The 21,424-nt window shown below is 48.4% G+C and overlaps 1 protein-coding gene across 6 annotated transcripts in view; it reads left to right on the top strand.

The window, feature by feature from the left end:
- PTPRS (protein tyrosine phosphatase receptor type S) overlaps window positions 1-21,424 on the top strand; it is a 455,981-nt gene that overhangs the window by 133,059 nt on the left and 301,498 nt on the right. For 3 of the 6 annotated variants that reach the window (XM_085637321.1, XM_085637326.1, XM_085637325.1), the window contains exon 1: window positions 17,319-17,754. The exons of 1 other annotated variant lie outside the window; for it this stretch is intronic. The gene's annotated coding sequence lies outside the window, so the exon portion shown is untranslated. Of the gene's footprint in view, window positions 1-17,318; window positions 17,755-21,424 lie in introns of those variants that run through there. 2 more of the 6 variants (XM_085637327.1, XM_085637328.1) reach the window with 2 other exon arrangements.

Consider the following 21,424-nt stretch of genomic DNA (forward strand, 5'->3'; position numbering starts at 1 on the left):
AGCGGTACCCTACTGACGAGGCCCAGATAAGCTATACCCGGTCCTGGGCTGCTGCCTTCCAGTTCAGGGGTGACCCAGGTTGGCATTTCGGGTTGGACTTTCCTACTGAAGCTAACTTGCACATGGCTGTTAAAAAAGATGGACTGGGATGGCACTTACCAGGGAGATTCCTTGATGCACTCTCCCCTCACTGTTGGTGTTCCTGACTGCATATTATTCCGGGCGCTACACCTTCAACAGCTTGCACCTCGCAACCCCTGTGAAAACCTCAGGTCCAACGACAAGCCTGAGGAACAGAGACATTTTTGGATGGAGAAGCTCATTCCCACCTTCCTGTGCTCCGAGCGCCTTGGAACGGAGCCAGAGCTGGGGAACTCCCTCCTCAAAGACCTCTGGTGTCTAGACCTTCTCAAGTTTAGGAAAAATAAACTCTGTTGTTGAATCACTTCTTGGTGCAATCTTTTCTAACTCTCCACCCCCCCAGTGCTTAATTTGAGCGGGTGGTTTCCGTTGCTTAGCACCAGCAACTAATTGCCAGCCCTGGGGCTTATGACAGTCTGCCACTTGGTGGCGCTGTCTGGCTAATTTAGGTATGAGCACAACAACAGCTGTTTATTAGTTCAATTTACAGTGACAATGACTAATACCTGCCTCCCAAGCCATTCTTATAGCTTTAGGGGCCTGGAACCGTCGGAATTGTCACGCTCGTAAGAGTGTGAGGGTTAGTAGCTGTGTTTGTACTGTTATTGGCATCTGGCAGGGGAAATGTGTGGTGCAAGGTGCCGTGGCCTCCCGACGAGAGCCCTGGCTCTTATTCTTTTACAAATTAAATACTGCACCCCCACCCGCATCTTGCTATTCTTCTCTCTCCTACTCTCACCTGAGATAACCCTCTCAATTCACCACCCCATGACTACCCAGGCCTCTCTTCCCTTTTATCTCCCCTATGTCCCTTCCTTCACCCCCTGGGGCAAAACTATTCTTCTATAATTGGTCTTTCGTCATTTATGATTTATGTGCAAAGAGAATTTGTGTTTCTGCGGTTGTTACTATGGAGCGCGCATCAAGGCCTATCCCGGGAAGCGCTGCACTATATACAAGTATTAAATAAATACATTTGACAAGCGCGAGATCTAGCGAGCGTGCCCTTAGGGACCAGCCCTCCGGACCCGCGCCACACCCCCATAGTCCGGCCAGTAGCCTGATTGGCTACTGGCCGGGTGTAGTACTTCCGGGTCACCCGTGACGGGTGTCCGGTCCAAGTAGAGATCGGGAGGGGTGGAGCCAGAGTGGGGCTATTTAGGCCCCAGACTCACCTCCACTCTGCCTCTTTTTCCTGCCCTTACTCCTGCCTGGGTCAGAGGAATTATTCGATCTCCCACCCACCCGTCCCTAAGATAAATGGTTTGGGGATAGGTTAGGAGGGGGAATGGCGGAAAAGAGGCCACAGAACAGTGATTTTCAGGGTAACGGGAGGCCTGCTTGCATACTCCCGAGGCCAGCACTGAGGGGAGAGACGGTAAACTCTCTGCAGGGAGAATGGGGACACCGGCTGGAGAGGCAAGGGCGACAGGTCACACGAGCCTCCTTGGCAGCCTGGTGGTAGACGGGTGGGCCCCCGGAAAAGACGGACAGGGACCGAGGGCTGGGGGCTCACCGCCCAAGGACGCAGGTGGGTTGCGCCTTGCGTGGTTCTCAGATAGGGGATGCGAGCCAGAAGGCCCCTTGGTGCTGGAGTACTTAGATATTGCATTATGACCATTGAGAACGCTTGTAAATATTAAGTGTGAATAGTGAATTTAAATGTGAATTTATAAATGTTTCCTTGTCATGTTTATGAATGTTTTGATGGTTATTAAACATGGCCGTTTTCTCCCACACTCTTGGACTGACTAGCTGATTGTGGGTTAACATAAGGTTGGGGCGGGGGTCATCCTGGGGGGTCCGGGCTCTATTACGATAGATACAACAGGTGAATTACAAGGGCTAGTCCCATGCCCGCCAGGTTGACCAGCAGCACGGGATGAAGACGTCTCTGCTCAGTTTACAATAATTAATGTTCTCATCCTGGAACCAGGAGATTCGATTTTCAATCCCGGCATTACCGTCTGATCAAATAATTGTGTGATTCTGGGCAGATCACTTCTCCCTGTGCATTACATTGTAAACGTGTTAATTGGTACGTAAGTTTGTACACTAAATCTAGGGCCATTGAAAATATGCGATTGTGCGGCCGCAGCCTTTTTCACTTATAGATTTGCTGCATTTGCCACATAATCCATCATCTGCCACATTATCTGCAGATTTTAACCCCCCAAAAAATGTTTCTATCTCAAGCAGTTGAAAAGTTACTAAAAAACACAGCGGCGTGTGTTGCTGGGCAGTGGGAGGCCATTTGCAAATGTCGATTGGTCACCTTTCTGTTCATTATTACTATATTTGGAGTGTTAAACGGGTACTAATAAGGTGCAGCCACCGCTCAGAGAGTCTTGTGGTGCAGCTGTCAGGGCTCACGGTTCGATCCCTGGCTCCGACGGAAGCTCAGCTTAGCACCATGTGACTCTGGGCAATAGCTCACTTAATTTCCACCACGGCCCCCAACGCCTCCAGACCCGTACGGGTGAGTAGTTCGGATTTAACAAGTGTAAAAATAACAAAACAATGAAGAAATGCTAACACTAAATTTGCCGCCTTAAGCCGCATAATGTGCCTTTTCTTGCCGCATAACTGACCCGGCGTTGCCGCCTAATTTGGCCTACCTGTGCCAAATAATTCCAGTTGCTCTGCCTAAATCCAGTGACATCGTTTACAGATAAAAGCGCTCCCTCCCCCACTCGCTCTCCTCCTCCACTCCCCTCCACCCTTAAACAAGCGATTAGCCGGGCCTGGAAGAATCCTGCCCCTGGGGTTATGAGCTTCAAGTCAAGGCCTCAGACTTTCCGATACTTTTCTCGAGTTTAAGCAGAAACTGTAAGCGAGGCGTCCGTTGAAGACCACAGAAGGCCATGTTAAGCGCCATCTGGTGGCCAGTGTGTGGTACTGAAGAGTGAAAAGCCGGTGGACAGCGCAGTGCACGCTGTGCAGGGCGAGGGAGGGTGCGCTGTCTGTAAGAGGGGAGCTGCATTTCACAGTAAGGAGCGGGACTGCGGCGACTGCAAGACTAGAGGAGCAGACAAGCGCACTGCACAGTGCCAGTGGCGTAATGTGCACCGCATGACGACGAGGAGGTCTAGGTGCACTGCACACTTAACAGAACTGAAGTTCAGTCCAGTGCACTGCACAGTGGCGTAATGCGCACTGTATGACGACGAGGAGGTCTAGGTGCACTGCACACTTAACAGAACTGAAGGTCAGTCTAGTGCACTGCACAGTGGCATAATGTGCACTGCATGACGACGAGGAGGTCTAGGTACACTAAACAGAGCTGAAGGTCAGTCTACTGCACTGCACAGTGGCGCAGTGTGCACTGCATGACGACGAGGAGGTCTAGGTACACTTAACAGAGCTTAAAGTCAGACTACTGCACTGCACAGTGGCGTACTGTGCACTGCATGACGACGAGGAAGTCTGGGTGCGCTGCACACTTAACGAAACTGGTTCAGACTAGTGCACTGCACAGTAGCGTCACGAAAACGAATGCCCCCCATACTGCAGATTGTGAAGAAGCCACCCATCCCCCCCCCCCCCGCTATATCTCACATCTTTTCATGGGCCTTGGGTTGAATGGGGGAGGCGCTGCAGAAGGGTCACACTGATACTGGACTAGTGCTGAGGCGAGAAGGGCTGTGACGGTGCACTGCACTGCGATTAGCATAGCACGGCACACTGCACAGTGGTGAGCATGGCTAGAGTGAGGTGCATAGTGACGGCCATGGCTATACCGTGCTGCACAGTGAGAAGGGCACCGAACAAAGATGGCGCTAGGCTCGGGAGCTATACTCCGTGATGATGGTGACTGCACCGCACTGCGCAATGGTGAGGCGGATTATAGCGCCCTACACATGGATTGACGTGACAAAGGCCCACTGCGCAGCCATGATGTGGACGGTATAAAAGACTGCAAGTCCCAGAATGCAACGGGCTGTAAAGCAACAAAAAAAAGCCCGGCTGAGTCTGATACTTTTGAGAGACATGTTTACCCCACCCTCTGCTGGGTCCCGTCCCGCGGTGCCTACCTGCCCCTCCTTCCCTCAGCACTCCGAGAGGGCCTCTGGTATGTCGCCCTCAGGGTCACGCACTCCTCTCTAGGGCACCGTCTGAGGGTGCCCACCTGGCTTCCTGCCCTCGGGGTCACGCTCTTCAGGGTACACACCTGGCGCCCTCACCCCAGGGTCACACTCCTAGTGTGCCCGCACGGACCCCCCCCCCCACCCCGGATATTTAAAGCCTTGCGGGAACAGCTGTGTTAACAGTCGGGGCCGAAGACACCAGACCAGCCCCGCCGACACCCACTCCACAAGCCTCAGACCCCTAGGCACTTCTCAGACACCCGTGCAGTGCCTGGGCACTTCAGACACCCGAGCACTGCACTTCTCAGACACGTGCACTGCATGCGCACTTCTCAGACACCCTTGCACTGCTTATGCACTTCTCAGACACCCGTGCACTGTTTGGGCACTTCTCAGACACGTGCACTGCATGCGAACTTCTCAGACACCGTGCACTGCTTGAGCACTTCTCAGACACCCATGCACTGCTTGAGCACTTCTCAGACTCTCGTGCACTGCTTGGGCACTTCTCACACACCCTTGCACTGCCTGTGCACTTCTCAGACACACGTGCACTGCTTGCGCACTTCTCAGACACCTGTGCAATGCTGCTTGGGCAATTCTCAGACACCGTGCACTGCTTGCGCACTTCTCAGACACCCTTGCATTGCTTGCACACTTCTCAGACTTCCTTGCACTGCTTGCACACTTCTCAGACACCCTTGCACTGCTTACGCACTTCTCAGACACCCATGCACTGCCTGTGCACTTCTCAGAAACGTGCACTGTATTCAAACTTCTCAGACACCGTGCACTGCTTGGTGCACTTCTCAGACAATCGTGCACCGCTTGGGACTTCCCAGACACCCATGCACTGCTTGTGCACTTCTCAGTCACACGTGCACTGCTTGTGCACTTCTCAGTCACATGTGCACTGCTTGTGCACTTATCAGATACCCGTGCACTGCTTGTGCACATCTCAGACACATGTGCACTGCATTCGAACTTCTCATACACCGTGCACTGCTTGGGCACTTCTCAGACACTCGTGCACTGCTTGGGCACTTCTTAGACACCCGTGCACTGCTTGTGCACATCTCAGACACCTGTGCACTACATGCGCACTTTTCAGACACCATGCACAGCATGCGCATGTCTCTGACTCTGTGCACTGCTTGTGCACTTCTGAGACACCCTTGCACTGCTTGTGCACTTCTCAGACACCCATGCACTGCTTGTGCACTTCTGAGATACCCTTGCACTGTTTGTGCACTTCTGAGACACCCTTGCACTGCTTGTGCACTTCTGAGACACCCTTGCACTGCTTGTGTACTTCTCAGACACCCGTGCACTGCATGCACACTTCTCAGACACCCATGCACTGCTTGTGCACTTCTGAGACACCCATGCACTGCTTGTGCACTTCTGAGACACCCTTGCACTGCTTGTGCACTTCTGAGACACCCTTGCACTGCTTGTGCACTTCTGAGACACCCTTGCACTGCTTGTGCACTTCTGAGACACCCTTGCACTGCTTGTGCACTTCTCAGACACCCGTGCACTGCATGCGCACTTCTCAGACACCCATGCACTGCTTGTGCACTTCTGAGACACCCTTGCACTGCTTGTGCACTTCCGAGACACCCTTTCACTGCTTGTGCACTTCCGAGACACCCTTTCACTGCTTGTGCACTTCTGAGACACCCTTGCACTGCTTGTGCACTTCTGAGACACCCAAGCACTGCTTGTGTACTTCTCAGACACCCAAGCACTGCATGCGCACTTCTGAGACACCCTTGCACTGCTTGTGCACTTCTGAGACACCCTTGCACTGCTTGTGCACTTCTGAGACACCCTTGCACTGCTTGTGCACTTCTCAGACACCCGTGCACTGCATGCGCACTTCTCAGACACCCATGCACTGCTTGTGCACTTCTGAGACACCCTTGCACTGCTTGTGCACTTCCGAGACACCCTTTCACTGCTTGTGCACTTCCGAGACACCCTTTCACTGCTTGTGCACTTCTGAGACACCCTTGCACTGCTTGTGCACTTCTGAGACACCCTTTCACTGCTTGTGCACTTCTGAGACACCCTTGCACTGCTTGTGCACTTCTGAGACACCCTTGCACTGCTTGTGCACTTCTGAGACACCCTTGCACTGCTTGTGCACTTCTGAGACACCCTTGCACTGCTTGTGCACTTCTGAGACACCCTTGCACTGCTTGTGTACTTCTGAGACACCCTTGCACTGCTTGTGCACTTCCGAGACACCCAAGCACTGCTTGTGTACTTCTGAGACACCCTTGCACTGCTTGTGCACTTCTGAGACACCCTTGCACTGCGTGTGTACTTCTCAGACACCCAAGCACTGCATGCGCACTTCTCAGACACCCATGCACTGCTTGTGCACTTCTGAGACACCCTTGCACTGCTTGTGCACTTCTGAGACACGCTTGCACTGCTTGTGCACTTCTGAGACACCCCTGTATCGCTTGTGCACTTCTCAGACATTATGCACTGCTTGGGCACCTCTCAGACACCCGTGCAGTGCTGCGCACATCTAATTCTATCTCATTTTTAGGTCCTCACCCCCCAAGAAGACCTTCATGGAGGCTATCTGGCCAACCTAACTTTCAGATGGCGTCTTCCCCAATCAGACCAACAGTAGCTTACTTACACAATCTGAATTTCTGGGGTCCCTCCCCAAGTGTGACCTTTGAGTGCCCCCCCCCCTCTTAATCTAAGCTGCAGATGGTTCCTTCTCATATCTCGCCTTGTGTGGGTTTCGTCCACCCATCTAACTTTCAGGGGGTCCCCCACCCAGACTGAACTTTAGAGAGTTCACTTCTTCCCCCTTTCTAACCTGCAGGAGGTCCTCACCCAATGTGACCTTCCAGGAGCCCCCATTAGACAATCACAGCCCCCACGTTTAAGGGAGCTCTCCCCCAGTCTGACCTTCATAGATGTCTCCTCTTTGTGGCCTTCGCTGGTGCCATCCTCAGTATGGCCATCAGGGGCGGGGCTTGTCTCGCTTGTCACTCATGGGGGATGCTTAATATTCAAAGAGTTCTTGACCCCGAGGGTGTCTCATCGAATCACAAGTACCGGAATGCCCTCCCTCAATGTGGTCGTCATTTGTTATTTTCATCACACTGTGGCTTTGAGGGGATCACCTTCGATTAAGCGGGTCTAGTGCGTGCCTCATCCTGACTTTGAGGCAATTCCTCGTCCATAATGCCATTAATTGGGACCATTTCCTCCCCTCCAGCCAGGCTTTCATGGGGTGCTTGCATGCCCGCCAATGAAAGGAACTACACCAAGGACTGATTTACAACAGTGCCCCCCCACCCCCCCCCCCACCCCCAGTACGCTCCTGCTAGCTCGTTAGCCCGATGGAACAATGCATGCAGATTAAACCTAGAGCCGTTGGCTTTGCCAGTGCTTGTTTGATTTACAAGTGTTTCCCCCTTCCCCCCCCCCCCCTGTCCGCTCCCTACCATGCGCTTCGCTCGATGGAACAATGCATGTACATTAAACCTAGAGCCGTTGGCTTTGCCAGTGCTTGTTCGATTCACAACAGTGCCCCCCCCCCCCCTCAGTCCGCTCCTGCTCGCTCCCTACCACGTGCCTCGATGGAACAATGCATGCGCATTAAGCCTAGAGCCGTTGGCTTTGCCAATGGTTGTTTTCTTTTAACATTTATGGAATCTATGTGTTACACTTTTAATGGCCTTTCAGATGGGTTGCTGCTAAATGTGTGCATCTGTGCGTGTGTGTAGGAGGGCCACAAGCATAGAATTAAGTTGTCATTTCCTTTATTCTTGAATTCTTGCATTCTTATTAGAATATTACATTGTCCACAATGAAGGTATTCTAAAACCTATTTCTCACTGAAGCGTGTTTCCATTTTCTATTCACATTAGATTCATTTTCTTTGAATCGTTTTACAAGTTCACTTTTACTGACATGTTGGATTTACCAGCTTTGATTTTCTAGCAATGTTTCTACCAAATCCTTTCCACTTTTGTGGGGAGTTTCCCGAGGCGACGCTGAGTGTCCATAGCTGTGCCATATGGATTCATTCTCTTTGGATGTCTAGTGCCCTTTCTCTGCCAGTGCAGGGGTCTCTCGACTGAGCAACAGCAGAGTCCCTGCTCACGAGACCACAAGAGACATCCTACAAATATGGCGCCTCTTGAAGTCATTTGGGCGGGAAGGTAATATGGCCGGGCGCCTGGATGTACAACTCCAGACATTCACTGGCATTCACAGCTACAAACTAATAGAATAATTAGGGGAGCACCCCACTTATTTGTCATTGATCACACTGGTCTCACAATTGTCATGTTTGTGACAACACAACTTATTCACCTTGTAGAGTCAGACAGCCCGCGCCGTCAAGACTTTATATAACTATGATAACAATGAATCCAATCGACTTTTATCTGATGCTTAGAATGTCCCAGATCACAAACTGTTGTATAAATTCATCATCTAATATCCAAAAGGAATATCAGATGCTGATGCACATGCCTTTACCACGCGTGTTTTACAACATGTCCTTTACAACGCGTTGTATTACATCCTGGTACTTTATGACACACTGTCTATGCAAATGATTGAATATATATATATAAAATATGAATCATTACTATATTAAAAATATATATATAAACATATACAGATACATTTACACACGCATGTTTATATTATATGTATCTATAATATATATGTATATAATTATATATTTAATTATTTCACGCCCCCAAACCCCCATTTTTACATTTTTTTTTACTTCTTCTGTTTGGGTGCTAACCCCCAAGCCCTCCCTTTTTACCCCTTACCTCCCTTTACGTTTTCCTGCCCCTTAACCAACCCCCCTTAGCTCCCTTTATCACAACACACTCCTGATGAACCCTAAAAGCTCCTTACCTCCCTTTACCACTTTCCGCCGCTGAACCCTAAAAAACCCTTTACCACCCTTACTACCCTGTACCAACCCCTACATCTTAAAAAAAACAACTTTAAAACCATTACAATCTAGAGCCCTATCCATCCCTTAAATGTTTTTTACTTTTTAAACTGCCATTTAAGTATGACATTAACAAAATACTTATCTGAGTGGGAAGTACCAAGTGGTAAGGTACCCAAAAAGTACTTCATGGTATTTGCCTGTGTGGTACTAACCTGTGAGGCAATGTCCCGTGGGGTAAAGACCGCAGGATAAGTACTATATGCCACCCAATAATTATCATATCATAACGTTTGTCCAAAGGTGGGAAAAAGGATCTTGTGAGTTTTTTAAAATCCAAATTTCTGAAATGATCCTAACAAATCTTAAATTCTGACAACAAGTCACAGCCGACACGTTTCGCCGACACATGTTTCGCAGGTATAATCCCACTTTCTCAAGGCTGGTCTATCATAATCTATTTTGTTTTTATGTTCATTGGATGCAATGTAAGATATGATAAAGTGAAAAAAAGAGATCTCACAATAAATCCACTTTAGGGCCGAGCTTTTGTGATTGGCGTACTCGGTAAGAATGACTGATTCTTTGCTTCCTATGGACAGACCCCATTGTTAGATCACTTTTGTGTATTTGATTATAAACTACACAACAGATTGTGATCTTGGACAGTTAAAAAATATGAGTCAATTAGATTTATTTTCAACACATTTGTATATTGTCCTGACTCTGTATGAATCTATAAGTCAAATAAATTGTGTTTTTACACACATGAAAATGGCTCTACAAGTGTGATATATCACTATTAAGCGTGGTGCTCCTCTAATTATTAAATTATTGTTGGCATATCTTGAGTCACCTCCCAAAGCGGATCCGGTCTTCCTCCATTCTTCTTCCAGTGGAGGAGTAGCTCAAATTTTTGGGCTCAACACAGAGAATCTGCATTCTCAGATCTTCTTTTACGGGGCTATGGGAATTAATTTGGTTAATGGTTAGATCTATGTTTGTACATTGGTTGTATAATAAAGTTCTACTTTTTGCATGTTTTAGTTTGTCTATGTTGCACTCGAGATCCTCATTTGCACTTTGAATATTTTGGGGAATTTCGCTTTCCGCAAAAGTAGCTTCACAAGAGATATACAACTATGGGTAACTTTTGCAACCTTTCTGCCTATGACCTTCCTATTGGTTGAATTCATATATTTCAAAATCTGCGGCTAATTTTGATGCGTATAAATATTTGCAGTAATATGCTTTAGACCATGCCGTATAGGAATTTGCAGTAATATGCTTTAGACCATGCCGTATAGGAATTTGCAGTAATATGCTTTAGACCATGCCGTATAGGAATTTGCAGTGATATGCTTTCGACCATGCCGTATAGGAATTTGCAGTGATATGCTTTAGACCATGCCGTATAGGAATTTGCAGTAATATGCTTTAGACCATGCCGTATAGGAATTTGCAGTAATATGCTTTAGACCATGCCGTATAGGAATTTGCAGTAATATGCTTTAGACCATGCCGTATAGGAATTAGCAGTAATATGCTTTAGACCATGCCGTATAGGAATTTGCAGTAATATGCTTTAGACCATGCCGTATAGGAATTTGCAGTAATATGCTTTAGACCATGCCGTATAGGAATTAGCAGTAATATGCTTTAGACCATGCCGTATAGGAATTTGCAGTAATATGCTTTAGACCATGCCGTATAGGAATTTGCAGTAATATGCTTTAGACCATGCCGTATAGGAATTTGCAGTAATATGCTTTACCATGCCGTATAGGAATTTGCAGTAATATGCTTTAGAGCATGCCGTATAGGAATTTGCAGTAATATGCTTTCGACCATGCCGTATAGGAATTTGCAGTAATATGCTTTAGACCATGCCTTATAGGAATTAGCAGTAATATGCTTTAGACCATGCCGTATAGGAATTAGCAGTAATATGCTTTAGACCATGCCGTATAGAAATTTGCAGTAATATGCTTTAGACCATGCCGTATAGGAATTAGCAGTAATATGCTTTAGACCATGCCGTATAGGAATTTGCAGTAATATGCTTTAGACCATGCCGTATAGGAATTTGCAGTAATATGCTTTAGACCATGCCGTATAGGAATTAGCAGTAATATGCTTTAGACCATGCCGTATAGGAATTTGCAGTAATATGCTTTAGACCATGCCGTATAGGAATTTGCAGTGATATGCTTTCGACCATGCCGTATAGGAATTTGCAGTAATATGCTTTAGACCATGCCGTATAGGAATTTGCAGTAATATGCTTTAGACCATGCCGTATAGGAATTTGCAGTAATATGCTTTAGACCATGCCGTATAGGAATTTGTAGTAATATGCTTTACCATGCCGTATAGGAATTTGCAGTAATATGCTTTAGAGCATGCCGTATAGGAATTTGCAGTAATATGCTTTCGACCATGCCATATAGGAATTTGCAGTAATATGCTTTCGACCATGCCATATAGGAATATGCAGTAATATGCTTTAGACCATGCCGTATAGAAATTTGCAGTAATATGCTTTAGACCATGCCGTATAGGAATTTGCAGTAATATGCTTTAGACCATGCCGTATAGAAATTTGCAGTAATATGCTTTAGACCATGCCGTATAGGAATTAGCAGTAATATGCTTTAGACCATGCCGTATAGGAATTTGCAGTAATATGCTTTAGACCATGCCTTATAGGAATTAGCAGTAATATGCTTTAGACCATGCCGTATAGGAATTTGCAGTAATATGCTTTCGACCACGCTGTGGGACTTGCATTTGCTGCTCTTCCTTTGACTTCAATGGGCTCTTAGAGTGTGTGGGGCAGCTGGGTGTGAAGGTTGATGCCTTGTTTATTTCCTGCTCCTTAGACACAGAGTTGGTGACGATATCTCCTAGGGTGTTGTCTGTATGTGAGGGTGTGAAGAGTGTCTTGCAGGGTGGAAGGCGCTGTTGTATATTCTGAACATGGCAGTTTAAATTCTGTGTTGCTGACTTTTTAACTGAGGCAATTAACAATCCACCCACTGTTTTGTGAATTGAAAATCATTGAGCCGGAGTCCCTGGTAGCACGTGTTGGTGTCAGTCTAAGATATATTTTACCTTCTCAAGAGCTTACACTATCTTAGTTGTATGGCGTGTTGATGGAGTTCATCTATAGATCTCAGTCGCCGGACAGCTGGATCTAGTTGGAGCGTAACCATCATATAGATTTCCTAAAACCTCAGCTAAAGCCCTATATCTTGACCTCATGGAGGTAAGAAATTACATCCTAATCAGATCTCTAGGTCTACTCTCCGGCACCAAACTTTGAGGTACCTGTATATGGAAATAACTCATTGATTGACATTTACGTTGGATCATTGACGCCCTGTGCTGCCTTCCAGGCACTTTATGGCATCTGTGCAATTTCTCGTACCTTATCCATCCGGACTAGTGCATGCCGCATGAGTGGGCGCAGAGGGGACCAACCTTCCAGCTCTGGATGGCTGTACACACTCCTTCCAAGGTCCACAGCGGATGCCATGTGTTGCATCTTCAGGTATAGAGGCTTCTGATAACCGTCGGTATGTAGACGAACTACATGTGATCTGTGGCAAAGCATTGCACCAACCAACCATCCCTCGTCGGGTGGAGCAAGCGAAGGGTGCAAGCCCACACTATCCAGACACTGGAACCCGACGCCACAAGGGTGCTCGACTGCGGACTCGATCTGCGGCTAGAACACCACCATGATAGTGTCCATGAGACTCCATAGGAAGCTACAACACTTCACTCATGATGTACTGTAGACCTCATCTGAGCCTACACAGTAATACCCGTGGTGTACCAAGGACTCCTGTATACAAAGGCTGTTGAGAAAAATGATTTCTCGTGCCCAAAGGGTAGAGAGGATATAGGTCAGAGTAACACCTCCCAGTATAAATAGTTACACAAATAATTTTACTCCAACTAACCATACAATGGTCATTATTGTTACATGTAGATGGAATGATATGATGAACAGGGGAACTTATAACTTCACCACTAGGTGAGCAAGGAAGCAATTCCTTTTAATTTAGGTACCCTCACACACCCTAGTGGTGTCATGCTTCATCATCGGGTCACCCCGACGCCTAAAAGTCGGGGTGGGCTCGACCACAGTGTTGGGAGCGCTTTGAAGAAATTGCAGACCAGGGAGGCTATAAGATAAAAAACCTCAGGCAGATCCCCAGTTTCCCTTTATTTTTGGGTCTGTCTGGGTTGATTAAAAATAATAAGAGTAGGGGTATATATAGGAGTATTATGGTCCTATGACCCTAGTGCCAACATGTTTCAGTCCACAGTGGCCATAAAGGTCCAGGACTTTCTTCAGGGCAAACGAGGCCACCCTGGGATTCAGAAGGGGGAATTCCCTATTCTGTTTTATTATGGACAAGGGTAGAGTAGCTACTCCTTGTGTGAAAGACTGATTTATTAATCTGTCTTGCGTTGTACATCCATCTGTAAAAGAAAACACAAAGAAACACATATCCAACTTATACAAATCGGTTTGCATCATGGTGTTTCCAAAATGACGTGTTTCAAAATCGTGTTTGGAATCCAGAGCCACACCTAAATGTGCCAGGTGGTCATAGAGGCATAATAGTGTGCAGCTATATCCACATATGTGTCACTCAAAAATTGTATCTGTGTACAGTTAATCGGCGTGTCAGATATATTGTGCGGTGGCGATTATGCTCGCATTCTATCTGAAACCAGTCGCCAAAAAGTGGATGCTATCAATGACAAGAAACTCTCGTAAAATCATCCCACACACATCTCATTCACACCGTATCTGTGGTTCAACACAGCATTAAAAAGCATGCGTGACTGTTAAAACCTATGGGTAATTGTGAAAGTATCTCTCACTCCTGCATACTTGCTTACCCGGACTTCGAATGGTAGTCGTTTCTCAGGGGATGGAAGGGCTAATGGAGTAGCTCTGTAGTCAAACCCTAACGTTTGCCCCAGGGGAAATATGAAGAGGAGTGGTTTGAGAATCATCAAGTTAGGGCATCCAGGACCAAACGTATTTATAGATGATTCCTTCTCTGGTGGGGGACCAAATGCTACGCTAATAGTCCTAGAGTAACAGACTTACTTCGTCAAGAGTCCTGCTCCGCTTGGCCACCTACTTGGACCCGATCCCCGGCGTTTCGCGCCGTGTTACGGTGATCGGGAAGTTTATACTTCCGTATTGTTTAAAGCGGAAGGTTAGATTGGTCAGTGCGTGCATGTGATCGGTGACGTCTCCCGAACGGGATAGGTCAGCCACGACCTGTGACCCAAAATGTCAGCAAATAGGAAAGTGCGTAAACACGAAGAACGCCGAAATAAACAGATGTGGATTTTAATCCGTTTATTCATATTAGCGTCCTTATTTTAATAACCCAAAGGAATGTAGTATGCATTGTTGGGGGCTCATATTCTTGATTAGCGTGCAATTACTGACGGACACGGGATTACATAGTGTGTGTGCTTTGTCCGTGCAGAATCGAGGGCGATCTTCGTAGCCAGTTCAAACGGCTGATGGGAGATGTAGTTTATGTATCTACTGATGGTGATATAACTAATACCCGGTAAGATACATAGCCAGCGCTATTCATTATTCTTGATCCCATCAATTGTTGAGTGTTTTTAAGTATTAAAAAAGGTATTATTACACTGGGTGACAGAAATGTCACAAGAGACACTACGCAGGTGTAGTATATACATATGGGCATTTCACAATTGGAAGATAGTGGACGTTTAAAGGAGTGTAGTATATTTATTACATGAGTCTTAAGGTTTATGTACGATGATAGTGGAACCCAATCTCCAAAAAGGGGATAGTGACATATGGAAGATTCTCATAATATTATAGATCACCCATTTAAGGTACATACAGTAGTCATGACGAGGGATGTGCTACATCTACTTGTTCAATTGGTTCCAGGGTATACAATCATTGAGTTTGACTACAGAGCTACTCCATTAGCCCTTCCATCCCCTGAGAAACGACTACCATTCGAAGTCCGGGTAAGCAAGTATGCAGGAGTGAGAGATACTTTCACAATTACCCATAGGTTTTAACAGTCACGCATGCTTTTTAATGCTGTGTTGAACCACAGATACGGTGTGAATGAGATGTGTGTGGGATGATTTTACGAGAGTTTCTTGTCATTGATAGCATCCACTTTTTGGCGACTGGTTTCAGATAGAATGCGAGCATAATCGCCACCGCACAATATATCTGACACGCCGATTAACTGTACACAGATACAATTTTTGAGTGACACATATGTGGATATAGCTGCACACTATTATGCCTCTATGACCACCTGGCACATTTAGGTGTGGCTCTGGATTCCAAACACGATTTTGAAACACGTCATTTTGGAAACACCATGATGCAAACCGATTTGTATAAGTTGGATATGTGTTTCTTTGTGTTTTCTTTTACAGATGGATGTACAACGCAAGACAGATTAATAAATCAGTCTTTCACACAAGGAGTAGCTACTCTACCCTTGTCCATAATAAAACAGAATAGGGAATTCCCCCTTCTGAATCCCAGGGTGGCCTCGTTTGCCCTGAAGAAAGTCCTGGACCTTTATGGCCACTGTGGACTGAAACATGTTGGCACTAGGGTCATAGGACCATAATACTCCTATATATACCCCTACTCTTATTATTTTTAATCAACCCAGACAGACCCAAAAATAAAGGGAAACTGGGGATCTGCCTGAGGTTTTTTATCTTATAGCCTCCCTGGTCTGCAATTTCTTCAAAGCGCTCCCAACACTGTGGTCGAGCCCACCCCGACTTTTAGGCGTCGGGGTGACCCGATGATGATGCATGACACCACTAGGGTGTGTGAGGGTACCTAAATTAAAAGGAATTGCTTCCTTGCTCACCTAGTGGTGAAGTTATAAGTTCCCCTGTTCATCATATCATTCCATCTACATGTAACAATAATGACCAATGTATGGTTAGTTGGAGTAAAATTATTTGTACCAAGGACTCCTTCTGAGGCCACCACACTCCTGAAGGTACTATGGATTGTATAGGAGGCTATAACATCACAATCACGGTGCGCTGTATGCTCCATCGGAGTCAAGGAAATAACAGTTGTGGTGCACGATGGACTCCACCTGAGGCTTCCACACCACCCCTGTGAATGAACTATGGATTGTACTGGAGGCTATAACATCACATTCACGGTGTGCTCTTATAGACTCCATCTGATACTACAACACAGCACGCATGGTGTCCTATAGACTCCATCCGACTGTACTACCCACACCCACGGTGTTCTATACATTGTATATGAGCTTTCAGCACCACAATTATCTTGCACAATAGCCCACAATGAGGCTACAACCCCAGAACCATGGTGTCCACGAGACGGCACCTGAGGGTACAACTCATGCCTCTCTGTGGACTTCATTTGGGCCTTCAGCGCCGTCACCAGGATGTCCCGGACAGGCGGATACCCACACACTACTTATTCTACCTGTTTCCATTAGTCACTGTTGTGTCTTTCCTCACGTTTTCCTTTATTTCAACTACTTCTCCTCTTCCCATCCCTGCCACCTCCTGCCTTCCTCAGTTGCTCTCCTCTCCATCCAGCTTCTCTCCTCCAGCCTTTCATGCTCATCCTGTTTTTGCCTCCTCCCTCGTTATTCTTCTCCCCTCTCCAGCATCCATCCCTTGAGCCGCTTCTCCCTTCCCTGTCTTTTCCTATTTAATTTCTTTACTGCTATTTTTTTCTCACTTTTTTTATCCTACATCCTTTCTCTCCTCCCCTGTTCCTCGGATCTTTCTCCTCTCTCCTCCCATTTTCCTCTATTACCTCCTTCTTTCCGCCCCTTCTCATTTCTCTCCTCCTACCTTTCCCTTTCTCTCCTCCCATTTTCCTTCAACTCCCCCCTTCCCTCCTCCCATTTCCATTGACTCCCCTTCTCTCCTCCCATCTTTCCCCTTCACTTCTCCCTCCCATTATCATTTGACTCTCCTTTCTCTCCTCCCCTTTCCCTCCACCGCCCCTTTGGTAACCCCACCCCCTGTCCCCTCCTTTACATGTCCATTTTCCTCTCGTTTTCCTCTCTCGCCCCCTCCTCTCTCCCCTCCCCCTGCAGCCTCCTCCTCTCCTGTTCTCGCCTCCTCCACCCCCCCTTCCCCTCTTTTCTCCACTCTCCGTTTTTTCTCGGATTGGAAACTTGTGTTTTTTCGCCTCCTTTGTGCTCTCGCTCGCCCAGCGCTTCGCCCCCCGGTTCTGGTGCTGATACCGGGGCCCGGCGCATCGGTTCAGTCCAAGGATCTCGGTTCGGGCCCCGGGTGTCGACCCCCGTGGACCCTCCAGGCGCCGCGGACCCCCGGATCTTTCCGCACCACCCTTGGACCCTCGCGCACCCTTGGATCTCTCGGGGAGACCAGTGGATTACCCCGATCGGGCCTCGGATTTACCGTACAGTCGGATCCGACAGGCGGTGGGATCGGCGGGCCTTGATGGGGCTGCAGCTGCCTTAGCGTGGGATGGAGACCCGGCATGTGAGGGTGAGTGTCCGACCCCCCTGCCCGTAGCCTCCATGATCATCATTAACCTTTATCTGAACAAAGACCCCCCCCCCCCCCCCGCCACCAAGGGATCCACCCCCTTCCCCACTGCCTGCATGCTCGCTCCGCCTCCCTTAGCCCCCCGTCACGCATCACTTCCACTCCCAATGTCCACCATGGAGCCTTCTATTTACCAGTGAACCCCTCACCCCATTACCGCGAGTGGGCCCCATAAAGAACCTAAGGCCGCCCATCATGTCCTAGGACCCCCTCCCTCCCTTTGCCATACATCACAGCCGCTGGCGCTGTGTTCACACTGTGGGCTAAGATGTCCTGATTTTTTACACCTCGAATAGTAACCAGTGATTGCAGCGCCCAGAAACCCTAAGCACGAGGGTGCCAGGGCACCCCTGGCTCGAGCTCCTCCTATTAGCAGGGATGAAAGGAGAGTCCCTGGTGTCTGTGGTTTGGAGGGGGGCGGCCTGTGTGTTGGGAGGCAGGGGGTGGGACTTGCAGTGGGGTTAACGGAACAGGGACAGCGTTACCCGTGGGAGTAGAAATGTCTCCAGCAGCTGGAAATGATTACATGCAGTGCCTTTAAGGGGCAGCTCCTGGGGTCGAGGAGCTGTATGCGTTGTTTAGGGTAGTCGTCGCGCTCCATGTACTCATTAACGCTGTTTTCCCCGGACTGGGCTTTCCAGTGACTCCTTGATGCATTCTGGGTGTTGTAGGCTTGGTTTTAATTCCACTTTTTTTTCAACATCAATAGTTCGTGTAGCAATGAACTGGAAGTAAAAGGCCCGCACCAGACACACGGGGTCTGTGATGAACATGGAGTGAGTTAGGTGGGCACCCAAGGTGAGGGGCTGTGATGGTACCAGGTGGGTTGGTAATTGCAGATTACCCCCACCCAACTGTATTGCACCACTGTACACCCCACACCCTTCCGCTATGCATCCCACGCCTGTACAGCCCACCCTGCTGCCATGGACCGGCCATCAATTGGACCACATCTGCAAAGCTTTCTCAACTCCTGATTACGCAGCGTCTACAACTGTGGAGACTTTCATCATACGTCTGTCACACAGTGGGACACTCTTCACACACCTCTACCACCGTGGACCCCACATCACACACCTCTACCACTGTGCACCCCGCATCACACCCCTCTACCACTGTGCACCCCGCATCACACCCCTCTACCACCGTGCACCCCGCAGCACACACCTCTACCACCGTGCACCCCGCAGCACACACCTCTACCACCGTGCACCCCGCAGCACACACCTCTACCACCGTGCACCCCGCAGCACACACCTCTACCACCGTGCACCCCGCATCATACACCTCTACCACCATGGACCATGCATCACACACCTCATCCCACCGTGGACCCCGCATCACACACCTCATCCCACCGTGGACCCCGCATCACACACCTCATCCCACCGTGGACCCCGCATCACACACCTCATCCCACCGTGGACCCCGCATCACACACCTCATCCCACCGTGGACCCCGCATCACAAACCTAATCCCATTGTGGACCCTGCATCACACACCTCATCCCACCGTGGACCCCGCATCACACACCTCATCCCACCGTGGACCCCGCATCACATACCTTTACAACCGTGGACCCGCATCACACACTTCTACCACCATGGACCCCGCATCACACACCTCTACCACCATGGACCCCTCATCACACACCTTTACAACCGTGGACCTGCATCACACACCTCTACCACCGTGGACCATGCATCACACACCTCTACCACCGTGGACCCCGCATCACACACCTCATCCCACTGTGGACCCCGCATCACACACCTCATCCCACCGTGGACCCCGCATCACACACCTCATCCCACCGTGGACCCCGCATCACACACCTCATCCCACCGTGGACCCCGCATCACACACCTCATCCCACCGTGGACCCCGCATCACATACCTTTACAACCGTGGACCCGCATCACACACCTCTACCACCTTGGACCCCGCATCACACACTTCTACCACCTTGGACCCCGCATCACACACTTCTAGCACCTTGGACCCCGCATCACACACTTCTACCACCTTGGACCCTGCATCACACACCTCTACCACCTTGGACCCCGCATCACACACCTCTACCACCTTAGACCCCGCATCACACACCTCTACCACCTTAGACCCCGCATCACACACCTCTACCACCATGTACCCCGCATCACACACCTCTACCACCATGGACCCCGCATCGCACACCTTTACAACCGTGGACCCCGCATCACACATCACTACCTCCATGGGTCCCATATCGCACACCTCTACCACCATGAACCTCTTGTGAGACATCTCTACCACTAAAGACCTCGCATCACACATCTTTACCACTGTGAACCCCTCACCATACATCTCTGCTTCTAAGGAACCCTTGTGTCACACATCAACCACCATTCACCCCATGTCACATATCTTTATTTCATGGACCCCGTGTCACACATATTTACCACTTTGTGCCCCCTCACGCATATGTTCCACCACGCACCTCTCTTTATACAGCCTGTGGCCACACATCTCCACCTCCGTGGGCTGCACTTCATACATCTACTCCACCAGTCAGACACATTGTCTCCCACCTTGGACCCCTCATTGTACATCTCATCTACCACGATAAACCTCTGCTGATACATACTGTGTAGTACCATGGAGCCTTGTCCACACCTCTTATGAACCTCATCAAGCCCTAATCACACAGTTTGTCTACCACCATAGACCCCTGATCACACATCTCTACTAACCAACCTGAACCTCTCGCCATACATCAGTTCGACCAGTGAGCATGCATCCCTTCAACCACACACCCCTCAGCAAACAGCTACTCTACTACCATCAATCTTTCGTCATACATGTACCCTGCTACCCTGGAACTTTACCAGTGGAAGGTGTATCCCAGTATGCACTCTTTTGACTGGGATTCATCCCTGTAACCCAAATATTTATATTTACAATATGGGATCATGTTTACAATATGAGTTCATCCATATGAAGAGGTTCTAAACAAACCTGAATTATGAAATTAATGAATATTTTCTGAAGCAACAAAATCAATTGGAGACTGTGAAATAAAACCGTTTATTGATCAACAGACTTTTGTGGGAAATTTATTACAGTTTGAAGTCAAAAGAGTGCATACTGGGATACACCTTCCACTGGTGAAGGAATCAGAATTCAGTCTTAAGCCACATCCCTCTTGATCTGGGGAGAAGATCCCACAGCACCGAAAATATAGTGAAAGGAATACACAGCAATTGAAAGTTAAACGAAGGAGTGCGACCGATATATAACTTTAACCCTGGAACTTTAGTCATACGTGAACTCTACCACCATTGAACCCTCCATCACACCCATACCACCCGTATTACCAAACGTGAAGTTCCTGTAAGATCTCCTTGCCTAATAACGCAGGCCCTTCCACTATTCTTGCCTCCACCGACAGACCCACCCATGAAGCCCCACTCCCTCACTTTACTGATCTTCAACTATGAATTCCACATTGGAACTCCTCCGAGCCTACCTCTTCCCCTCCCACCACCCTCCTCCCAGGCTCGGTACAAACATCTCTAACATCATGTCCATACGTGCTATAATGCCTCCTCTGCCGCCATGAACGCGTCC

The sequence above is a fragment of the Triturus cristatus genome, chromosome 12, assembly GCF_964204655.1.
Source record: "Triturus cristatus chromosome 12, aTriCri1.1, whole genome shotgun sequence".
NCBI lineage: Eukaryota > Metazoa > Chordata > Amphibia > Caudata > Salamandridae > Triturus > Triturus cristatus.